Genomic DNA, 10,046 nt, shown 5'->3' on the forward strand with positions numbered 1-10,046 from the left:
TGATACAAAGCTAAAAGGGGACAGGGAATATAGGAGTTTTTTTGTTTTGTTATTTATCATTTTATTATGGAAAATTTCAAACACAGTAGAGATTAATATAACAAACCCCAATATACCCATGTTCTGGGTCGTATTCTGTCTCCAAAACACAGCTATGTTGGAGTCCTAACCCCCAGTACCTATAACTGTGGCTTATTTGAAATTAGGCTCTTAAGGAAGACAATCAATTAAAAATGAGGTCACTGGCGTGCCTTAATCCAATACCATTGGTGTCCTTATAAAAAGGGGAAACTCGGGCTCAGAGACAGACACACACAGAGGGAAGAGAACACGAAGTTGCAGAAAGAAATTATCATAAAGAATTTCACACAGAAAAGCAGAAAGAATCTGTTTCCATCATGTGAGGATGTAGGCAAAGATCGAGGCCAAGGGGTACCAAAGAATGCCAGCCCCCCCCCCCGGCCCAGAACAGTCTCCCTCACAGCCGCCAGAAAAGCCAGATGCCAGCCTTGTGAGGTGGGGGGTAGACGACAGAGAAACAGGTGATAGGTGGATTATAGACAGACAGACAGATAAGCAGACAGAGGATGGAAAGATAGTGATCAATAGGTAAGTAAGTAGATAACAGATAAATAGATGAAGATTATTAGAAGACAGAAAACATGATCATAGATAATTATAGATAAACAGATTATAAATAGATAAGTAGGTAGATGGTAGATTATAGACAAGTAGGTAGATGAGGGATAGACGGATGACAGCTGGGTAGTTGATAGATGATAAATGAATTATAAATGGATGATAGATGATTATAAATGACAGACAGATGATAAGTGAGTGATAGATGCTAGATGGATGGATGATGGACATACATATCCTGCACACATGGGAGAGGAAGGGGCAGGCGGTGTCCACTGGCCTCGCTGGCCCGTCCAGTCTGACAGCTCTCTGTCCAGGCCTCTCCCTCCCAGGTGCCGTCCACACTCCCTGTTCCTCCCTCCCACGCAGAGCTCGGCCTCCTTCCTGCCTGCTCCTCAGGTCAGGTGGTCCGTCCTCGCCTGGGTGGCCCCTCCTGCACATGGTCCTCCTCCAGTGAGGAGCCTCCCTTTTCTCCTTCTCACGAGACTGATGTTCCATGAGCCTGGGGCATCTGCCCTGCGTCTGGCTGTCATCAACGTCCCTGTTTCCCCAAGCCCACGGAGCAGCATGTGTTCGACATCCATGTACCAGAAGGGTCCCTTCTTGTCAAATGTTCAACCCGAATCCCCCCACCCCACCCTCCATAACAGCGGGGTTTCCGCTGACGCGGGATAAGATGGCACAGACGCTGGCCTCTCCCCTCCCCATATGCTTGAGTTGTGCTGCCCCCAAAGATGCTGAAGTCCCAGTACCTCAAAATGACCTTATTTGGAAATGGGGTCATTGCCACTGCAGAAATATGACAAGGCCGTGCTGGAGAAGGGCCTTTACCACCCCCCCACGGTGTCCTGCCAAGCTCTGGAGCGTGAAAACACATTTCTGTGGCTCCAACCTGCCCGTCAGTGGTGGCACTTCGTTACGGCAGCCCGAGGTCTAAGGCAGCCCCCAAGCCCGTGGATTGCAAAAAAGGAGGTGGCGGCACTGGGGAGGTGGGGGCCCCTGCCTTGAACAAAGGGGCGGCCCCTCCTGAGTCACCTGGAATAAAGGGCGTTTAAATGGCTTACGGCCCTGTGACTGCAGCAACCCATCAGGTGGCAGCTGCGCTGACGGGGGCTAATCTGAGCCCCTGGGCGGCCCCACAAGTGGGCATTCAGGTCCTCGCAGTGGGTGGGAAGGGGCTTCCTCGTGCCCCTCCCCAGGGACCCTCTTCAGACCTGCCCAGGAATGGCCACACCGACGCTCCCCAGATGGAGGGTCACATGTCCCGAATAACACAGCCTCAGGAGGCCCGTGTGGAGGCCAGGCGCCGTTGTCCAGTCAGGATCTGTTGGTCGGGTGAACTCTACTTTGAGACTTTCAAAGGCCTAATTGAAATGAAGTGAAAAGCCAATGTCCCTGAGCACGGGGCTGGGGACAGGCTGTGGGGCAACTAGAAAGAGCCTCTTCCTCGTCTTTTCCCTTCCACCCCCAGCTGCCTTAGGTCCAGCCCCGCCCCAGGGGTGGGCAGGAGGACAGGGCAGCTGTCCTGGCAGAGGTGCTGGGGCCACTGTGGCTTAGGCCAGTAGGCAGGGGACAGGCTGGCTGCCATGTCAGCCAGCCGGAGTAACAGAGGGTTGTGGTGAACTCCCGTGTCACCAGAGAGGGTGACAGGAGGTCCCAGAGAAGGCAGCGGGGTCCTTGACATATGTGATGGAAAGATCCACTTAGGAAAGCGAGGAGGACACCTTGAGGGAGAATGAAGGTCACCTGTCCACTGAGAAGCACTTTGGGGCTCTCAGGCCCTTCTTTTAAAGGGTCTTAGCAGGACATGAGGGGGCATGTGGGCTGGCACCCCCGCTGGTCACAGATGCTCTGGGGGGGTCTGGAATGGTCAGGTCCTCGGGTCCTACCTGACTGGTAGCTGATGCTGGCAGACTGCGCTGGCTCCGCCTCGGTGCTCAGCCTGTTCTGAAGACGCGTGGACTGGGGCTGATGAGCGGTGCCCGGGGGTGAACTTTCCAGCGATTTTCAGGCTGTGAGTGGAGATCCGTAGGCTTCCCCGAAACGTGGAAGTGACCGACCCGGGAGGAAAGCTGCCCGGGGAGGAAGGTGTGAGGGGCCCAGCGGAGGCTCTGGGGGAGGCCAGCCTCCTGCCGGACCTTTGCCTCCTTTCTACCTGGGGTTTATTTACTCTTTTATCCTGACTCATTCCCATCCCTTGTTCCTCAGCGTCCGCCATGAAGGGTGAAGGTCTGGCTTCCAGAATGGCTCTGAGCTGGACAGAGACAGCGTCCTCCTACTAAAGGAGACAGACAGGAACTGGTCAACGGGGACAGTTGTGGGATGGACTGGCATCCTTTGGTTGGTTTGCTTGTTTCTGTTTAGGCACAGACAGTGATTTACTGAGGAAGCAGAGACACACTCAAGGGAGATTGTGGGTCACCTCAAGACAATGAGAAGCAGCCGGGGTCCCCCCATTGCCCCTCTCTCGGTGTGGAACACTGCAGTCTGGAAGATTCGCACTTGCACGTGGAGATTAAGAAGGAAGGGCTTGCCGGGCGCCGTGGTGCACCCCTGGAATCCCAGCGACTCAGGAGGCTGAGACAGGAGGATCCAGGCTCAAAGCCAGCCCCAGCAACCTAGTAAGGCCCTGCCTGAAAATAAAAAAGACTAGTGATGTGGCTCAGTGGTTAAGGGCCCCTGGGTTCTGTCCCCAGTTCCCCCAAAATAAGGCAAGGACTGAACAATGGGGAACAGCAACCAAAGTCCTTGGAGTGGGAACAGCCAGCGGGGGGTGGTGGGGGGGTGGGGGTGGTCGAAGGTCGGCCCCACCGAGGGTGTGCGCGTGGTTCTGTGGGAGCTGATCGGTGGCCAAAGGACTTCCCCACAGCCAGAGAAAAACACCCACAAGAGGGGCTGGGGCTGGGGCCCAGCAGTGGCACTGGCCTAGCACGTGCGAGGCCCTGGGTTGGATCCTCAGTGCCACATAAAAATAAATAAAATAAAGGTACTGTGTCCAACTACAAGAGCAGAAAGGCCCAAGAGCCCTGGTTTATACTACAGAGGGGAACTTAGCTTAAATAGGTTTTTTTGTTTTTATTTTTTGAACAGGACTCGGACATCCTCTAGTGGCTTACACGAAGAGAAGTTCTTCTTTTTCCTTCTCTGTCTCTCTCTCTCTCTCTCTCTCTCTCTCTCTGTGGTGTGTGTGTGTGGTCCTGGATCTGCAAACCTCAAGTGGGATGGGTTTAATTTTGATCGGGGGTCCGTGATGTCCGCCCTTGGAGATCCCCACTGCGGGGGTCTTGGGGGACCTGCACAGACCCTTCTGCCCAGGAGTCTGAGCCTGGCTCCTCCTCTCCCTGCTGGAGGGGGCGTACTTGCCCCAGGTTACCCCCCTGCTGGAAGACCAAGCAGGTCGCCCTGTGTCGGCTGAACACCAGTTTGTTGCTGGGTTGTTAAGGTCAGTGCAGGCTTCTTGGGGTTACCCTTGGGGACTTTGTGAGAAACCTCTCAGTTCCTTTAATCTTTTCCTCTACCAGTCGTGCCATCTGCCAGGATGGGCCAGGGTCTCGCGGACCACATGGCTTCCCTTAGAAAGGCTGGGGACATTCCCTTGTCCAATGGTCCTCCTTTTTGCAGAATATGCACTGGGTGGCTCCTGGTCTCTGGGGTCTTCATAATCCCCGAGTGAGAGGTCGATGACTCACCAGAGTTGCAGTTCTCCTAGAGGGAACCGTCATTCCCTGGGTTCCAGCTGATCTTAGAGGGTGAGGGCCAGAAAAATGACCAATTTTCCCTCTTTATACTTTTTATTTCTTGTTTTCATTTTCAAGTCTCTGTTGTTGAATAGTCAGATCAGTTCCACTGTTTCTTTTTTTTTTTTTTTTTTTGGAGGGGTGGTACTGGGGATTGAACTCAGGGGCACTCGACCACTGAGCCACATCCCAGCCCTATTTTGTATTTTACTTAGAGACAGGGTCTCACTGAGTTGTTTAGAGCCTCACTTTGCTGAGGCTGGCTTTGAACTCATGATCCTCCTGCCTTAGCCTCCGAAGCTGCTGGAATTACAGGCGTGCACCACTGAGCCTGGCCATTAGTTCTTTTTAATGAATAGGGGTCAATATAGCCTATCTGTCCTGTAGATGTTGGCTATCATATTAAAATATGGCTTAGGTTGTTTCATTAGAAGTTATAATTCTGTAAAATGTTAACTTTAAGGAAAATAGATAACAAAGTTGTTGTTATTTATTCATCTATTTTTATGGTACTGGGGATTGAAAACAGGGGCCCTCTATCACTGAGCTACTTCCCTAGCCCTTTTGATTTTTTGTTTTGAGACAGGATCTTGCTAAGTTGACCAGGCTGGCCTTGAACTTGTGATCCTCCTGACTCAGCCTCTGGAGCAGCTGAGATCACAGTTGTGTGCCACTGAAAATGGTTTCTCAAAATAAAATTAAGAGCAAAGAAAATCCAGTGTCTATAATAGTTCTGAAAATATTAGATATCACAAATAAATTCCAATTAAAACGTTATTTTTATATCTTATTTTCTTGTCCTAAAAAATAAACGAAAAAAATTTAAAAAGTAGAATGTGGGGCTGGAGTTGTGGTTCACAGGTAGATCACTGGCCTATCATGCGTGAGGTTTGATCCTCAGCACCACATAAAAATAAACAAATAGGGCTGGGGATGTGGCTCAAGTGGTAGAGCGCTTGCCTGGCAGGCGTGCGGCCCAGGTTCGATCCTCAGCACCACATACAAACAAAGATGTTGTGTCCGCCAAAAACTAAAAATAAATAAATAAATACAAATAAACAAATAAAGGTATCGTGTCCATCTACAACTAAAACCAAAAAAAATAATAATAAATAAATAAAGGTATCGTTTTCACCTTCAGCTAAAAAACAAATGTTTAAAAAAATAGAGTGTACTTATTTGCAGATGTTTTTCCTAGGTGATCAATGCTCAGTCGTTTTTGGCAGGGGTTCTGGGAATTGAAGCCAGGGGTGCTTTCCCACTGAGCCACACCCCCAGTGCTTTTTCTTTTGAGATACAGTGTGACTTAGTTGCCATGACTGGCCTTAAACTTGCGATCCTCCTGTCCTAGAGTCACTGAGGTTACAGGCATGTGACACTGTGCCCATCCAATGCCCAGTCTTTTAACTGCCAGAGTAGCGTGGTTTGGAACACCAAGTGTTTGGGCACATCTAAATAGTTTTGCTGAAAGACGACAGTCGTCATACAATTAGGAGTACACAGATTAACGCTTGAGAAAAGCTCTCCTTACTAACAATTTTAGTTTGGAAGACATCATCTTGGTAGAGTGTTTTCCTAAGCTCTGTGTTTTAGAATGCTCATATACCTGGCAAACACAAGTGCATTCGGCATACAAGATCCTCACACTTACCTAGAAGTCCTCTATATATCAACTTAGCTTTTACTTTTGGAGGGAAATTCAGACTCCTCGGCTCCATAAGATCACTATAATTACAGGTCTACCTAGGCTAACAGCATGGACAAAGAACCACTTTAGACCTCTTCTAAGTTCAGGAAACAGTGTTAATGACCGTTCATTAACTCAATTAACAAAGACTCTTCCGGGCTGCTTGCGGATACCGTTGCTATTCCAGAAATCTCTTGCTACATAACCATCCTCCCCAAATGCCAGGACAGAGGCTCTTCTGTGGCTGTTTTAAAATCACCCTATCTGGGGAACAAGATATGTAATTCATGTCACAGAGAAAGAATGCATCTCTCTATTACTTAAGAGTTCTGAATAACAATGGGCTGGGGTCAGCTCCCAGCTTGCCCCCCATGCTCGAGGGCCTGGGTTCTGTGCCCAGCATCACAAAAGAAAAAAAGAAAGACAGAAAGAATTCTAAGAAATAAGGGAAGAAAGTGAAAAACGATGGAGAAGGAACATGTAAAAATACAAATGACCCTTAAATATGTAAAAATATGACTAAGTTAATTTATAAAAAGAAAACTTCTGATTATAAGTACCCTGAGATATGATATCCTACTAACTGACACAAATTCAAAACTTGGACCCTCTCCTCATCCATCAAGGCCAAGGTGGGTTTGTCCAGCTCAGGTGGGATACAAAGTGGGACAGTCTGGTGATGGGGAACATCTGTCACAACGACAAATGCTCTGAGCTTTAGCTGTCTGTGAGTCTCCGGGACTGCATCTCGAGGTCACTGCTGACCATGTCATTCCTTGCAGCACTGTTTATAAAGCAAACAATGGGAAAGATCCCACTTTCCCTCAATAGAGGGACAGATAAAATTGTGGACTAGTAGAAGACTGCACAAATATAAAGAAACAGGAAGAAGCTTTTGGGTCCTTCTTGACAATTATGGGGATAGCTAGAGGACCCTTGCTAAGGTGGAGAACAAACAGTGTGTAAGCTAACCTGCTTTTGAGGCCAGATTAACCTGCATATGCATTTTAAAAACTGAAGAATACTGAGAAATTTCAAACCATTTGCTATGGTTTGAAAGTGTCCCCTAAATTCCAGAGGCTGAGGCGGATATAGGAGTGCAGACCTGTAATCCCAGCAATTTGGGAAGCTGAGGCAGGAGGATTGCAAATTAGAGGCCAGCCCCAGCAACTTAGCGGGACCTTATCTACACAAAAAATTTTTAAAAAGGGCTGGGGATTGTAGCTCACTGGTTCAGCAACTGTGGGTTCTATCTCCAGTACCGCAAAAAAAAAAAAAAAAATGCTTGTTAATGACTACATTTTGCGGTATGACCTAAGTGCAAGCCCCTCGTGTACATAATTGAATTTGAATCAGTGAAACCAAATGTTCTCATCTGGGTTATTTACAAAAGTAAACTCTTAAGTGATGGTGTAAGTTTAGATTTACAGAAAAACTGCGACCATAGTGCACAATTTCCTCCCCGCCCTTCATTCCATTTCAGCCACGGCAGTCTGGCGCTGCGTGGTACAAGGCTAGAATAAACACTGGTCCTTCACATCAGCTAGACTCCAGGCTTTATTTGGATTCTCCCAGCTTCTCCACCTACATTCCTATTCTGTTCCAGGATCCAGTCCAGACCCCCGTGCTGCGAGCACTTCAGGGACCTTGTTATTGCACAGGCGTCCTCAGCTGATGCAGGAGGGCACTCCTGGGGACCCATCTGTCACTCGCAGCTGGGAATGTGAGCTCCTGTTCACCCCTCCCATCCCTCGGTGCCTGAGGACTCTCTTAACTGAGGGATGTCAACCAGGGGTAAGAAGGAAAGACCTGAAGAATTGCCCATGGTACTCCCACCCCACGAGGGGCTTCCTGTGCGCGCCCCCAGAGAGCCGGGGAGAGAGGTGCTCATTCTCAGATTCCATCAACAGACACTGACTGAGCCTCTACTGTGTGCAAGGTCCTCTGGTAGATGGCATGGGGGGAAACACAGTTGAATAAGCCCTTCTCTCACTTTTAAGGGCTGCCATCCAGCCAGAGAGACAGCCTGACCCCCAACTCTGGAGGTGGGGCTGAGACACAGGTAACTGGGCAGAGACAGAGATGAGGAGATGTGCTTCACCTGGGAAGACTGAAGGCTTCCTGGAACACAGGTCTTTTGAACCAGGCCTGAAAGGAGGGTGGGATTTCAATGGTAACGGCAAAAAGGAACAGTGTTGTAACTGAAGGAACAGCAGAGGCCAAGGTGCAGAGGTGTGAGAGTTGAGGGCAGGTGCCCAGGACTCCTGGAGCTGAATGTAAGGGGAGAAGGGCCCCAGGAGGGCAGCGAATGCTGGGGCAGGAAATCCACCCTTCTCCAGCAGGTAGTGAGAAGCACCTCAGAGTCCCACACAGGGAAGATGGGAGCCATGTGACTTTTAGGGAGGAGCTTGTGGCAGTAGGACAAGAGGGTGAAGGATCACAGGAATGGAAGAGGATGAGGCAGGCAGAGCAGAGACGGAGATGGACAGTGGTTGGGATACGAGGATGGGGTGGAGGTGGGGTGACAGAGATCACAAGACAGAGGGACAGAAAATGGGGAGCTGATGCCAATCTATTGAAGGGGCCGGTTGGATCAAGGGATTTTGAGGTTGAAGGTGCAGGAGATCCCTCCCCAGAGGTCACACTGAGCCTGGTGCTCAGGTAATAAATGAGGCATCATCCATGAAGAGGAAGTGGCAGAGGGTCCTCTGGGCAGAAGAGGAAGCAGATCACCATGCTTCACAGGGGTCATGTCTGCAATGCCTGTCACCCACAGTCTATGACTCCTGCATAACTCCTGCATAACTCCTTAAGGATCCTTGTCCACAGGAGGTCAAAGCTTTTCCTGGGCTAATGACACCCCCACGTGTGCACCCCTCATAGAAATGGTCTCACTGCCTGCCCCCAGCTCCTAGTCTCCTGGACCCCAGCATGCACCGTCCCATCACAACCTGCTGCCACCCCACTCTCAGCCCCTTGCCCTCTGGGGCCCACATTTTCTAGCCACTGACAACTTTCCCTGCATTGTGTGGCTGGGAACCCCCTTACCTTCTGCAGACCGTGGTCTTCTCAATCTTCAGGTCTGGGCTCCCTATCATCCTAGGGACAAGTCACCACACAGGTCTTTCTCCTGCCCTCTGTGGTTCATCAGTTATGGGCCCCGGTGGGATTGTGAGCCTGGAGACCATATCCCGTCCTCTCCAGGGTTCCAACTAGCCAGCGCAGTGAATGAGCAGGAAGTATTTGCCTTAATTTGTCCTAGACTTCCCACTTTAAAGATTCAAAGGGAGCATTTTTCTTCCATCATTGTAGGCCCTCCTATAACGAAATCTCCTCACCCCAAACAGGGTCTTCCTGACGAGGGGCTCTTGACCTTTTGCACACTAGATGATATTGGTTAGAAACTTTCCCCACCTGGGCTGGCGGGGTCCTTCACGTTCCCAGTTCACACATTTAGTCCTCTATCTGTACAACAAATATTAGGCTGGTTTGTGCCAGGCTCTGTTGAGGACCTCAGGGCCCGGTGGAACACGTGGACGCATGCCGGCCTTGGAGGTAGGCATTAAACGGTCACCGCAAAGCCGAGCGTGGTGGCGTATTCCTGTAAACCCAGCGACGCTGGACGCAGGAAGATCGCAAGTTCGAGATCAGCCTCGGCAACTTAGTGTGACCCTGTCTCAATAAGTAAATAAATAAAGCGAGCTCCCGCCCCTGCTCGCTGTGGGTGCCCGCTGGGCAGCTCCGGGTACTGCGCTGGGGCCAGGGTCCCGCCACCCGCGCGCCCAGCAGAGCATGATCCGCTCCCTCCGACGCCGCCCGGGTGCAGCGGGGGATTTTGGAGGCTGTGAGCCACCTCCCAGGGCTCCGCAGCTCAGTCTCCGCCGCGCGGCTCGGCCTCCAGGGCAGACCACTCAGGGCTCCCGGGCTCGGCAGCTAAGCCTCCGCCAGGAGCAGGGAGAGCGGCGGGGAGGCGGGGCCTGCAC

The 10,046-nt window shown here is 50.6% G+C and overlaps 1 long non-coding RNA gene across 2 annotated transcripts; it reads right to left on the bottom strand.

Annotated features, from left to right (window-relative positions):
• Window positions 1-1,345: 1,345 nt before the first annotated feature.
• LOC124083077 (uncharacterized) lies at window positions 1,346-10,000 on the bottom strand. 2 transcript variants are annotated; one of them, XR_009225400.1, is made up of 4 exons: window positions 9,112-10,000; window positions 2,795-2,917; window positions 2,529-2,711; window positions 1,346-2,003 (listed from the first exon to the last, which is right to left on the bottom strand). It is a non-coding gene; the product is annotated as an uncharacterized LOC124083077 (long non-coding RNA). The 2 variants fall into 2 exon arrangements; XR_009225399.1 differs by lacking the exon at window positions 2,795-2,917.
• Between the last annotated feature and the right edge of the window lie 46 nt (window positions 10,001-10,046).

Source organism: Marmota monax, unplaced genomic scaffold (genome assembly GCF_021218885.2).
Source record: "Marmota monax isolate L192 unplaced genomic scaffold, Marmota_monax_Labrador192_F-V1.1 WCK01_AAM20220418_F8-fsc00051, whole genome shotgun sequence".
Classification (NCBI taxonomy): Eukaryota; Metazoa; Chordata; class Mammalia; order Rodentia; family Sciuridae; genus Marmota; species Marmota monax.